Genomic DNA, 14,739 nt, shown 5'->3' on the forward strand with positions numbered 1-14,739 from the left:
GAATAGTTTGGGTTGGAAGGGACCTTAAAATCATCCAGTTCCAACCCCCCGTGCCATGGGCAGGGACACCTCCCACTGGCTCAGGCTGCCCAAGGCCCATCCAACCTGGCCTGGAACACCTCCAGGGATGGGGCAGCCACAGCTTCCCTGGGCAACCTGGGACAGGGCCTCACCACCCTCACCGTGGTTTCCCTGAGTAAACCCCAAAGGATGTCACTAGAGGGATTGTGAAAGGCTCCATCCATGAGGAAGGTGTGATGGGTGATGGCAGAGTCCCACAGGGACCGTACTGCCAGGGAGCCTCCATCGCCCCATGCACCAAGGCCAAAGGCGAGGCGTGGGTGGGTGCTCAAGAAGGGTCATGGCACTAACAGACTCTAAGAAAAATGCATGGTAATGCCTGTCATAAGCAGCTTTCAAAGGCAGAAGCAGGAGGAAAGCAGAACCAAAAAAAAAAACAAAAAGAAATTTAAATGCACTTCCGTCCAGCACAAAACCGTTTGTCACAGCCCCGGATCCAGAGGCACACTGACGGCACATATGCTTTTATTAAATGCCCTCACAAATTTGTGAGGATTCATTTTAAAACACCTGTTTGCAAAAGAAAATATATGTTTTCAAGCTGTTGTACAGTACAAGACAGTTGTTAAAAGTCTGGAGAGAATGTAGTTTTATGGCGTTATTTAATATTGTGTCCAAAGATGCCTTCAGTGTGCTGAACAGGTTTCCCTCTCCCCCTCCCAGCCTTGCAAATTGAAGCTCAGGAGTAAAAGCTCTTCTTTATGCAAAATGTGTATGTATATAAAACTCTTAGGTATCATATTAACATATTTAAATTATCATAAAAATAAATGGTGCACCAAAACCTTCCCTGGGTTTTTTTTTTTCCTTAAAAAATAGTTATGGATATTATTCTCAGAGAAACGTCTTATGTGTGGGCATGCTAAGAATTCATGATTTCATTGCACAGCAGAGAATATGTGAGTTTTATGTGTGATTCACAAAGAAAATTAGGTGTGAAAGTGGGATAAGTACTGGGATGTACAGCAGATAGCTACCTCCAAGGCAAGATTTACATACAGATATTTGTATTGTGTTATGGAACCTACTTATTGCAACCATAAAAATTATTTGTACATGGATTTCCACGGAGTCAAATTTTAAATACATAAAAGGTAGTTAATTCTTCCAAATGAGTTTTTTAAAAAATACCAAGGGGACAAGATGCAGCAGAGACCATAGAAACATCCTCATCACAAGATACAGCAAATGGTAACCAGAAATATCCATTAAGAGAACTACATATTGTAGAATCAATGTAATCAGATATCGCTGCCTGAAAAATATTTTTTACATATTGCCATCCAATTTCTAGAAATGATTTTGCTATAAGAGAAAGGGGAAAGCACAGAATAACAAAATGAGATGAAATGCTCAAGACTCAATTGTTGCCTGTTTTTATCTGTGTCTTTTAAAGGTGCAAGAAATCCAGCGAAAGTTATTCAAATTTAGACACGTGGCAGAAAAATGGGATCCGCAATATATTAACTGTAATAACATTCAATCTAAATACAATTCTAATGAGATAAAGGTCTCTGTCTTCCTTTACCATCTTCTCACACTTTCTCCCATATTGATAATTATTAATAATCACACTGGGTTCTCACGCCACACCTGACACTCTCAGACAGCAAATCATTCTTAATGGAGAGCAAAGCAGGGAAACTGAGGGCTGGTTGGATTAACTATTTTGCCCAAGGTCACAAGCAGGTCGATTTATGGGTGGGAGCAGAAATTAGACTTGGGGTCTATCACTTGAACACTGTCAAACACCAGCAGACGCATTGCAAAGAAGGAATGCGAGTGGCCTCAGCTGATGCACCCCAAAACCCTGCCAGGAGCCCTTCACTCCTCTGGAGGAATTACAGAAAATATGAACACCTGGTGTAGAGCCAAGCCCATAAACGCACGTGCTTACCTTAACAAGGTCCAAGCAATCCCACAGACAATAGCTCTTTTTTATAACAAAATAGCAAAGTACTTTTTTAAAATGAGCAATATTTAACTTGGATTATGTTCTCATCTGGACTGGAATATCTGGATTTGATTGTGGTAGATGTAATGAGACAAAACAGTACCTTAGCTCCAGTTTGGAATATCCTGAAAGATCTCACTGGAAGATGGCAGAAACTTGAAATCCTCTCTGTATTTCAAGTAAGATTTTCCCTTAAGCCCAGCGAAAAACCCAGTTCAAACTGAGCACTGGGCTGAACGCCCACTTCTTCAGTCTCCCATAATCCGTTTGTTAAAGCTGGGAATTTACTGTCCAGTTGACATGAGTGGCACAGGATCTCCCTGCCTGCTTGCAGCAGGTACTAAACTGCCCCACAGCAGCCAAACTTCAATGACTGATAAAAGAGCGCTAAGTGGGAGCCTTTGCCCCCTCCCTTGATTTTAAGCAACAGCAGAAAACCTGTGCTGTGCCCCAGCTCACCAGCACACAAAAATTTCCCCTCATGAAGAGATGTTTCCAAAACCAGATTGCCTTTTCCACAAATCTACCTCGCATCACAGATTTCTTTGCTTATTAGGCTGATCAGCCACGTCCCCTATGCCCCCACAAGCTGGGTGCTTCAGGAATACCCCGCAGCTCTGCCTGGCCTTGGATCTCTTGCTGTGGCCGTTGGCTGCGACTTAGTTTTAAGGCAGATTTTACAAGAAAACAGCAAGGTCCATACAAATGCTGTTTATTATTGATGATTTAGCCTGTTTATTCTCTTATTCCTACCCAACACTAAAGTCTAGCAAATCAATTCAGGTGCTAGATATCAATTCCTGATTGTCTTGCACCTATAATCACTATTCCCCCCCCAAATAAAGTATCTGACAACTCAGTTTCTTAAGAAGTTATTAAAAACCTACCCAAAAGTATCAGCAAATGCACACTGCTAGATGGTACCTTGGATGACATTTTACCTATTGCTGTTATCACTGTTATGTAGGGATTTTTTTTTTTTTAAAAATTCATAACAAATATATTTACCTTTTTATGTACAATTTTATCAGAAAGCCTAATAAAAAGATAGCAAAGAAGCAAAGTTAGCTATTAGATAACAGTCCTTACTGCCAAAAGCCATAATCTGACACAGATTGAGCCTGGTACAGTAGTCAATTAATGGCTCAGTGCTCATACAATAATGACCTACTAACCTGACGGTGTGTTGCTCTCACATTTTGCTGTCCCCTGGGATGCTACTGTCACTGTGTTATCTATTGCCTGCTTCCCTATCAAAGAAAATAAGCAGAGCTGAAATGTATGTACGCATCAAGCTCTGTAGTTCATTGCACACCAACCCCAGCAACTGGAGGAACAATAGATTTATAAGTTTATCCTACATTAAACCAAACATGCCTGACTGCACTGTAAATTACTAAATAATAAACCAGGTGGTGTAAGATCCTGACTTGGACAGAATATAAAAATCTATCAACCTGTAAAATACAATAACCATAAACGTGCTATGTAGCTGATGGCTCAGGTAAACCATCCACCTCCAGCAACAGAGGTTTTTCTGGAGTAAATTGCAACAAAAGGTTTACTAAATTTAGGACTTGAGCACTTTTTCATTTTATGCAACACCATCAATAGGAGAAATATAATTGAGCTAAAAACAGTGGCAAATGTGTTTGTTTTGTTTACATTTCTTTGTCTCTAATGGAGCTATTCTACGGTAATGTGCTATGTTTCCTAACATATTGCCACAGGCATTTAGTCTGATCTCTAAAGAGAAGATGAACTACTGTATAAGGGCATACTTCTTCAGTATTCAAACCTAACATTCAAATTAGATTGAAGTAGTACAGGAGGTACAAAATGGAGAAAGCCGAAAGGTCGGGGCGCTTGCTTACTTTCAATGGACTAAATCTTCATTTAAAATAAACCCGCAGCAATTGTGTTAGGGCAATAAAATCTTTTGCATGCCATTGCACACACCATTAGCCCTACCCCAAATTATATCTGAGATTTTTAATAAGTGCTACCTTTGCTTCCAAAATTAATTGCCGTGAATCACAGAAAAACATTATATCAAGATGTTCAAAGATTATTCAATAAATTATAACTCCAAAATCCACGATAGTAATTAATTCCATTTTAGGAGCTTTTCAATAAGCAAAGCAGGTTAAATTTATATGATTTACAAACAGTGTTTACATTCATAGAGGGACAACTAATTGCTGTATGCCTTGACATCATAACAGGAAAGTGCTGGGGGATGCAGACAGTTTAATTAGGGGTGGCTTTAAGTTCACGATATGACTGGTATCAGTGCCTTACTCATGTGCTTATATAGGATAATCATACACTAAGATGATTACATTTTTTTTCTGTTTGCTTTGTCTCTACAATAGAAAATAAAGTAATTTTTGCATACAGGCAAGCTGACACAGTATATATTTCCCTCTGAATTTTATTCACATGCTTTACAGACCATAAAGAAGTGTTTCTTAACCTAATAAAGTGCATACTCAATTGCAGATACAGGTACTTTGCTGATATCTGAGCAAAACACATACAAATCGTGTGCTCAACCTTTCTGAAGTTCTCCCACTTAATGCTAAGCACCATAAACTCCCACTGAAATTAATGGGGACTCAGCACTCCATAAGCAGAGCTCATCATTTGACTGGATTGAACCTCACATGAAATACACACAGACAGACACCCCTAATGGAGTTCAAAGGCTGCTTTCCCACCTTTTTTGAGGTGAAAGAATAGAAACTGCCTTCAAGGCAGCACTTGAGCTTTGGCAAGGCAGGCACCCATGGGAACTCCTCCAGCAAAGCTCTTCCTCTTACCACCAACACCCAGGAAAACACCACCAAAACTCACTCCTGGAGCCCTAGATGACTGCTTTCACCACCAAACAACCAAATAAAAGGGAAATAGGGAGCACAGGACCACTGAGCCATAGTGGCACTTGCGTGTGATAGGAACAAAAGACACTACATGCCTTAAATGCACGCAAAATGGGGCAGAAACACTGTGAGGAGGACATGTGAGTGAAGCTTGTTAGCACCTGGCTGGCACGAGGGCAGGCAGTCATGTACCTCCCAGATTAGGTAGTCTTAGAGAACTCGTTTGTATTTAGGAACCCTGTGTCACAAAGCCTTTTGTAACCCTAACCCAAGAAACCAAATGAACAGTATCAGTAGAAAAATATCTTCCAGAGTCTGTGCATCTGTCTAAGGTTAGAGTAAAGCTTGCTGATACAACACAGTTTCATCACTGAGCATTTTTTCTGTTGAGATGGCTGTGACATACCCTCGAAATATCCTACTCATTTCTTTTTATGTAAACTATGTTGAAATATTATCCTATAATTCTGAGGTATCTTTATCACCTTTTTTTACAGTGGTTTGTCCACCACCGGACAGGGGAATATAGCATTGTTTTCATGGAACAGGAGGGTCATTTACTGCAGTATCCTACTCCTCCCAGTGTCCAGACGTACCCCTTCAGAAGATTACAATTTTCCTATTCTAGTGTCAGCATGGAGTTTTGCATTATCTGCTCTTCCATATCTCCCTATGCAATGGAATTCTTTCACTCACCATGAAATGAAAACATCCTTGAGAGCCATTTAAAGAGGACAGAATTATCTCAGAAACAAGTTTGGGATAAGGAAAAAAATAACCACTATATCAAATTATGAGTACACAAGTAACTTAGCAAGAATACAAGTGCCTACCCATGCTGGAATTTGGCCAGGACAGAGGTGACTGTTGCTCCAAGTGCTGTGGATCTCTGCAAGAATGGAGGGGGTAACATCGGGTCCCAGGGACCCCAACTATCTCCAGTACAGAGCCTCCACAGGTGTTGCACACACATGCAGGGGACACGAATCAACACCAGTCTTCTCCTTGATACTTGGTTCAGAAAACTATCTCACAGTTCCAAACTAACCATGTTAACAGTCTCTTATGTGGATCTTGACTTCCAACCTACTGAATAGCATCTCTCCAGGTAGGAACATCTCTTTGTCTCATGACAGCAGCACCAGACATTTGCTGATTGCTTGGCACAGGGAAAGAATTTACCTTTATTCAAAACATCTACATTTAGAAAATTTACTTTAAAAAAAAAAAATCAGTGGAAAAGTTACAGAAGAAGACAGAAAACTTTGAATTTCCATTTGGTTGCATGAAGTTTTGTCTTGGATATATGGAAAAAGCTTAGCCTATGAAAATGATAATGAGTTCTGTACGCATGCTACCAGCCAGTGTCCATGGAAAGTTTTTTTGCACTAGTTAGAAATGTAAATAATTTTCTGGCAGTACATTTTTGATATGTAACTCCATGTTACAACAACTGGCAATAGTAAAGTTGTTATGGTCTATTTATCTTTATTTAATTATTTTTATGCACCCATCACTGCAGCATCTGGATTCATTACAAAGATTAAATGTAACAATACATTAAATTAAACTGTCTATAGTGGAAAATACAAACTGTTACCATCCCCACAACACCCCAGCCAGTCCGATAACAACAACGAGAGCAACAACAAAATCCAAGATCTTTCAACACGCAGAAGTCCAGTGGCCAGATATATGGACAAAGCCAAGAAGTTGCATTTTACTGCTTGCATGACATGAGTGCGCTTGGAATCAGGTACTGAATGAAAGGTGTTTGAAATATGAAGGACTTTATAAGGCTTCTTTTCTGGAGCAGCCTATTTCCAAGCCTGTATTCTTGTTCGAGCTAAGAAGCTGCAGAGATGATGAATGCATGAAGAGATACAGTTGAGATCATGTTTAGGAAGCCAGGACTATAAATATTTTGCACAATTCAGTAGTCTGGAGTGGTGGGCAGCCTAACAACAGTTAAAAGAGGTAAATTTTGTTCTTCTTTGTATACAACAATATTGATTTCACATTCTACACTTTAAGAAAGAGCTAAGATCATTATGTGTCTTTTAATAGATTTTGACTCCGGAGACAAACATGTTGAGAGCTGTCATCATCAAGATGCCTGCTGTCATTGTGCCATCTTCTTAACCTAACGTAAGGAAATTCATATTTAGTGAACGAGGAAATTACTTTGGGTATGTATCATTCAAATCCTTAAGGATTATTGGCTAATTAGGAGCACAGTAATGTAAATTTGCCTTGTGTCAGGTTTTCAGGAACAGTAAAATAACATAATTAAGCAGCGAACAAAGTAGATCATTTAAGCAACTCTTCACTGACAAATGTATATGATGTCTAAATATACCATGGGCTTCTAAACTAGTAACTAATGAGAACTGACTGTACTCACTGGGAAGTCTAAAACAATGGTTTAAAAGAGTAATCGAGTATGTTAGTCTAGAGTAAATAGCTATAACACACACTTAATGCTACTAAGGAGAAGGAGGGTGATGTTTTCAAAGTCCCTCTGGCTGCAAGACTGTGTCCCTGGCAGGTGGGCTCACATGCAGTTGGTGCAGCTGCACAGACAGAGGCACCTCAGATACCTCCCTCTGAAGTTTGACAAGAGACTAGTGAATATGTGCAGCTGCAGCAATGCCACATGGAAACTCAGCACAAAAACATGCAAGGTCTTTGTGTATGCAATAGCATGTGTGTTTGGGGGTTTTACAGCCTGGTTCTTCTTTTTTTTTTTCAGCCTAGGTTCATCCTTTGGTTCCTGGGTGACTAAGCATGGCATGCACTACAAGAGCATTTTGTTACTCACTGCACAACACTTGTTTCACGTCTCATTCAAGCAGCCCCAGCTGAAGTCAGTATCTGCAAGCTACTCATTTACATCATGAATCAGAGAGTGAAGTGACATAAGTTGGTGCAGAGAGCAGACACCTTCAGAGGATGTTTGCTTCTTGGTACAGCCCATCCACGCTCCTGCAGCTTGCAGAAAATTATTAACACAGACTGCCCAGACAGTTTCTACTTATCCACTCCACTTGAACCACATTTTTTTTTAACTGTAGGTGTTTCAGTTTAATATTTGGACCTCATCACCACAGCAGAGGAAGGGTGAGTACTTCATGCCAGGGCGGGAATATCTTCGACAGTCCACCCAGAGGCACGTACTGAAATTTGTCTGTCAGTCTGTCAAGTCTTAGATCTGATCAGCCCTGTGCCTGAGCGAGCAGTTCTCCAAACCAGACACAAGCAGAGGATCTCTTCTGAAAACCTTCAGTTGAGAAGGACTGCCTTCTGCTCATCCCCACCTGATTAATTTCTGTTCTTCCTGGGTGGGACGGTTCTTCCAGCTAGGGCTGATGCCAGCATCACCATGGCCCACGCACAACATTTGTACCATACCCCCTGCCTCTGTTCATGCTCATCCTTGCACCACAACCTTTGACACCAGTGCACATGTCAGACAGACCGGCAAAGACCCTGTGCAAAGCAAGGCTTGGAGAAGGAACAGCAAAGGGGCAGGTTTGACATTGGGAGGACCGGCACGTCAATTCTTGCCCAGCATTTTGGGTGGCTGCCACCTGTGGACACCCACTATGCCATGGGAAAACCTCTCTCATTGCTTCCCCTTAGTGCCAATGTGCGGAGGTTTCCATTTTACAAAGAAAGTTGCCCTGTCCTCTGGTTTTCCCACACACAGGCAATCTGTCTGCCCATACACTCTTACCCTTTCCTTCTTTCACTATAACAACATAATGTTTCTGACTTCTGCAGGTTATAGTGATTATAACATCCAGCTGCACCCATAGCATGAAACAATCATCTCCCATGTCTAACGTACTGTCAACTTTTTCACCATGCAAAAACTGGACATAATCTTCAAGATGCATCAAGTCATTCTTGTCAGAGATTCAGCTTGGTGTAAGGCACAAAAAAGGCATGAGGTGGCAGACACCGTACCCTCTTATCTGAAAACAACCAGATCTGAAAATATTTTAGAAGATGAGAGAGAACGGATCACCATTCAAGCAGACATTAAGCAAATTGTAGAAGTGCTGGCATGGTTTACATCACACTCTATTAATGCTATTGTTCTTATTCAAGTCTGATGGGTACAAACACTCAAACATCCAAGGAAAGTCTAATTCCTAAACACTGCGCTTCTGCTAATTCCAGAAAACTCTTGCAATTAAAAGTGTTCAAACTTAACCATTCCTCAAACTGCAAAGGCATATAATTTTCTTTCGGTTTCCCTACCAGTTTGCAATTACATTGAATAAGTCATTTACAACTGTCTTCTAATCAAAGAGATAATACATACAATAAGTGTTTCAGAGCAATTAAATCTTTTTTCTATCATTAGCTAAAAAAGGCTATTTTGCAGCTTCTTTGTGCTGTAATGTAAAAGCACAAATACAGTGCTTTGTTATCAGTTTAAAAATTGAAACCTCTGTGCATCTTTTTCCTTCCGGATTCAAGTTAAGTAAAATTGCCTTTCATGAGAAATGCTTGCAAATTATCAAAGACTTCTTTTTAAACAAGCTGAGAGAGTACAGTAGCAAATGTGTTCCTTGCAAAGTAATTGCAATTTCTATCTAAATTATTCTTGGACAAATTAAAAGTGCCAAACATAAGCCATTTTTTATTGGGAGGAATTCTATTATAGTTTGTAATAAAGAAAAACTAAAAAAAAGAAAAACATGCCATAAAATCCTTGGAAAAGTGGAAAGTACTTAAGGAAGAAGATGGAGAGCTCTCAGCCTCTTATGATGCTTATTAAAAACTATTTTCAATGAGGCGAATAGGAAAAAAATTGTCAAGTAAGCAAAGAAATTATTTCTCAGACTTATCAGTATATCACACAATTAATTCTTTCCTCCTCTAGAGGTAACATCGAACTGAGGGACTTGTCGTCATGGATAAAGACTATTTTGATTTTATACAGACTAGCTTTTAAATATTAATTTTCATGCAAAAGGAAAATAATTTTGTAGCTTAAACCTCCACCCTCCTTGCTGGCTCCTAATTCAAACACAGAGAAGTGCAGTTGTCACCCCAAAATGAAGTCATTTTTAGCCCTCTGTGTCTAATCGCGGCAACAGCCAGTAAAATAAATCAGCGAGGAGTAAAAGTAAAATTTGCAATAACCCGATACTACTGCCTCATCCTCCCACATTTCAGGACATAAAACTTACTGTCAGAAGAACTCACAGCATGAGAATTAATCAAGGAACTCTTAAAATACTCCAAGCACCTTCCTTCTGATGACTAATTTGCCTTTCCTATTGCAAACTACTAATTTTTTATCTCAATCGATATGTACAAATATACCTCCCCATCAATCACCCCGGGCAAGGACAAACTTCCACTATTTATGTAATACTGACTACAAGATGAAACAAAAATTGACTACAGCTAACCTGGACCGGCCACAACAGCCACAGGAGGGAGGGAAGGGGAAAGGAAAGATGGGAGCACATGGAATGGGCACCCTGGGAACGAGGGGCCGGTGGGAGCACAAACTGGGCAGCACACATGAAAGAGGTGCAGGAGAACTTAAGCAGCCGTAGAGCAGTGGAAAGAGATGAAATTATACTCTTAGAAATTACTAAAAGCCAGCTGAAGTCCCAGAGGAAGAAGTTCAGAATGAGCAGGAAAAGGGGAAAAATAGAAGAGTAAGGAAAGTACCCAGAATTTCTCTGTGGAGGGGGGAAAGGCCAGAAGAAGTGCAGGTACCACACAGATTAAATCAGAATGATCCCAACATAACCCAGAAAGGTTCAGGAATGTATAAAATCAGGGAGATTTTGTCTCTCCAGTTGAAGGCAGTAACAATCAAGGAGGACCAAGGAGGAAATCCAAGGAATTATTTGAAGATGGACCGAAACAGCACTCACATGTGATGCACGCATAGAAGCACATGCAACCCATGCACATCCTATGCATCTGCAGACAGCTGCCAGATGTTGCCAAAATTTATTGGCATGCATGCAAAATCCGTGAAGAACTCAAAAGATGCTAGATAAAACCAGGGCCTCAGCCTGTCTCCAGATCGGCCCAGACCTGCTTTAGGGAATTGCAAACACGGCGTGATTTCAAAAGTGCAAATCTTGGCTTATGAGCTGAATGCACACAATCCTGCACTACCCACACAAACACCTGCTTTTTTATTACAATTGTGTCATTTCAAGGAAGTGGAAAATGAATTGAAAAGGCGTTTTGTGCTAAATAGTTGCAAAGAAAACACATACTGGAAAGAAGCAGAAGTGGTCGGTATGTCTCAGTCTCCACTCCCTTGACACACACCCCTAAGGAAACCTTTTCACTGGAAAAAAATTCAGAAGTCCTTAAAGAGGGCTTACAAGAAAGATGGTGACAGACATTTTAGTGGCACCTGTAGCAAAAGGAGAGGGCATCCTGGTTTTAAACAAAAGTGGGGAGATTTTGACTAGGCATGAGGATGAAATTGTTTACGATGAGGGTGGTGAAATACTGGCACAGGTTGCACAGAGAAGTGATAGAAGCCCCATCTGTGGAAACATTCAAGGTCAGGTTGGAAGGGGCTCTGAGCAAGCTGATCTAGTGGAAGATGGCCCTGCTTAATGCAGGTGTGTTGGACTCGATAAACTTTAATGGCCCCTTACAAACCAAACCATTTTATGATTTCAAGTCCTGCGGTGCTCTCACAGGAGCACCAAGTCTGGTCTCTTCCACTTTTCACCCTGGACATTCCCTCTGCTTCGGTTGGGCTTTCTCTGGAGCACAAAGATCTGCCACCTCTTTCTTACCAAGAAAAAAGATCACTCCATCCACAGAGCCTAATATTTCAGGAGATCAAGTGCAGCAGAGAAAGGGATTAGAGAAGAAAATGGCAGGATAAGGCACTGGATACACATCACATGAATTTCCAAGCACTGACTTGGAACAGAAGGATATTGAAGCTTGGGTCTGCTATTTCTCATGAGCATCCATGTTTTACTGACAAAAACAGACTAATGGCTCAATCACCAATATAAGGCCACCTTTGGCATAAACTCCTCCACTGATCATTCCAAATCAACATACATGCCGGTGCTGGTAAGACAAAACACAGTGGTAGACATGAAAGGACTGATGATAACACAAAATAAAAAGATACAGGTGGCAAGGATTTGCTTTAGCAAAGTGCTTTGGATGTGCTTAGTGCTGAAGACAAAGTTAGGCTACTTTAGTGTGATTGCACCTGTGAGAAAGTTACATTATTAAAGTTATAGATGTGCTTAATTACCTCGTTGAAATATGGGCCAATTTGCTAATTTAAGTGAGCAAAGTAGTAAATCATGTTAAATACTATGGCACTGTGGTACTGCTTCTGAGCAAACCTGATTTTCTGTAAAATGAAAAATTTAATGTCAGAGTTGAGGACTCCGACTTTCCCTCCAGTGTGACAACGACACACATTTTTCTCCCCTACCAAAAGCACATGCAGCACAATACAAAAGACTTTGAAGGGTGTAAACATTAACCTCCACAAGACAAGTCAGAGACATATGTTTGTTTCAAAACTAGAAAATGTATTTTTCCTAATCCTTTTGATGTTAATCAGTTTAGTTCATTAAACCCTGGCTAAGAATTTAAAATCAGAGATAAGTTTTCACTCATTATTGAAGCAAAACAAGACAACAACAAACACCCAAACCCTCACAAGCAAGAAAACTCTCCCTACAGCATCTCTTTTTCTGTCTATCACAGAAAGTCCTGAGAGACTCTAAATTTGACTACCAGTCAAATCTTAGAGCTACCAGTCAAATCAGTTTTATTAATAAAGACAAGAAACTTACTGGAATTTACCTTGAAAGACCACACAAAGAACATTATTAGAATAATCTCCCTATTAAAAAAAAAAAAGAATAAAACAAAAACAAAAAAAAAGAAGTGTAATCGCAATTCATGCTATGTCAATGTCAGAATAGGTTACTACACCCACACTGTTAGCCCACCACATACCTCTAGCGAAACAAAGCACTCCTGTCCAGTCTTCTCAAGTTAAGGAATTTAATAAATGGAACAAAGAAAAATAAGAGTGAATCCCCTAAAAATTATAACAACATAATAAATACTTCCAAATTTGAATTATTAGACTGATTCTTATATATTGCAGAATATTTTATATCGTATCGTACCTGCTAAGAGCAAATCAGACAAGTAGCTTTGTAACAGAATGACTCATTATGGTCAAAAAGAATTTTTTCATTAATTTATATTCATGGGGACATCTTTTAAATTCTCCTTTTCTTTACAGGAAGGTTACAACATTAAAAATAAGCTCAGTGTGAAGGGATGAAAACTGAAAGTGATACCCAGGGTGTTTAAACAACTCTTCTGAATGCCCTTGTTTCCCTTTGTTCAGAGGCTGCACCGCACCCCAGCCCCTGCCCATTGCTGGCATATATCATACCTGGTCAGCATACGCACACTACGGAGAGCAGAAGGGGGACATATGGCAGGAAAGGATTGCCTTTAGTCTAGAGGGTATTGCGCAGCATTTCAGGACAGTTTATATTTGAAATAAGTCCGGCTAGAATTTGCAGATGGCCGTTTCTTGCTGTAGCTCTCTAAGTGCTGTAAATTTTGTTGTTACATGTCCTGTATCATCCTCAACACGCTCAAACAGCCAAAAAGCGCCTAAATCAGCTCTCTGAAAACAGAGAGAAAAAGCAAAGCTAAAACAGCGTAAGACCTGGAAAAGATGAGGGAAACGTGATCAACTTTTAAATGCTCAGAAGGCGCAAAATTCTTTTCAAAGGGAGACTTGCTGGTTTGGAAAGTAGTACCTTCCCTCAGTCTGATCTGTAAGTGCCCCGCTCATATCCTCGTTCAAATACACAATATCAGACAGCATTGTGTCTTAAGATTATTAGGCTACGCTGAATATTAATTTAGCTCTGTGCTTACAAAATTACTAACTCAATCAGTGAATTTATTGGAGACATATTTAAGAAGGGGTATTTATGGATTAGGCACAGATTTTAGAGATGAAATGGGAGACAATCTAACAAATCTATCAGGAATAAGATCAACAACTTAAAGTTTAAACCAATCATCTTGAGTATATATTTGAACTTGGATATGCAGATGTGGTGCACAAGTCCCAATGGTTCAGCAATACACTCAAAGGATCAACAGCCCTATAGACAGCTAAATTACTCGGAAAGCCAGGGAATTTATCAAACATGAATTTCAAAGTGGATTCTAGCCTGCAGGAAAAAATGGAAGTGCCCATTAATGTACATACAAAATAAATGTTGTCTGCAAGCTCATTCAACTATTTATTTTTGACACAGAACTGGCTAAAGATTTTTAATTTACATAAAAAGGTACAAAGACTGTAACCCCTTTGATGGAAGAGATGGGAATAAATATCATGCAAAGGAGGTTTTGTTTGTTTTTTAAAGAAGCACTAACAACCTCACAGGTACAACACAAAGGAATCATTTATGCTCTTTCACATCTATTAGTGCATTATTTATAACTAACTCCAATTTGAGAATGTTAGCATTAAATATGTTTCTCACATGTAGAGGAAATTCTTACAAACTGATCATATATTATGGATGAAAATTGTAACAGCTACGCTGAAACTAGTTAAAGCAGGCATTTCTGAATTGAATGAACGCTGAAGTATGCCGGAGCCCTCGCTAACTTAGGCACTGCTTAGCTCCTAACCTAAGTATTTATTTTACTGACCAAACCAAAAATATAAGTTAAATTTGTGTGTTTTTGACAGATCATTTATCAAAAAAATGTGGCTTTAAATAATAAATATTTCACAGT

The sequence above is a fragment of the Cuculus canorus genome, chromosome 7, assembly GCF_017976375.1.
Source record: "Cuculus canorus isolate bCucCan1 chromosome 7, bCucCan1.pri, whole genome shotgun sequence".
Taxonomy (NCBI): Eukaryota; Metazoa; Chordata; class Aves; order Cuculiformes; family Cuculidae; genus Cuculus; species Cuculus canorus.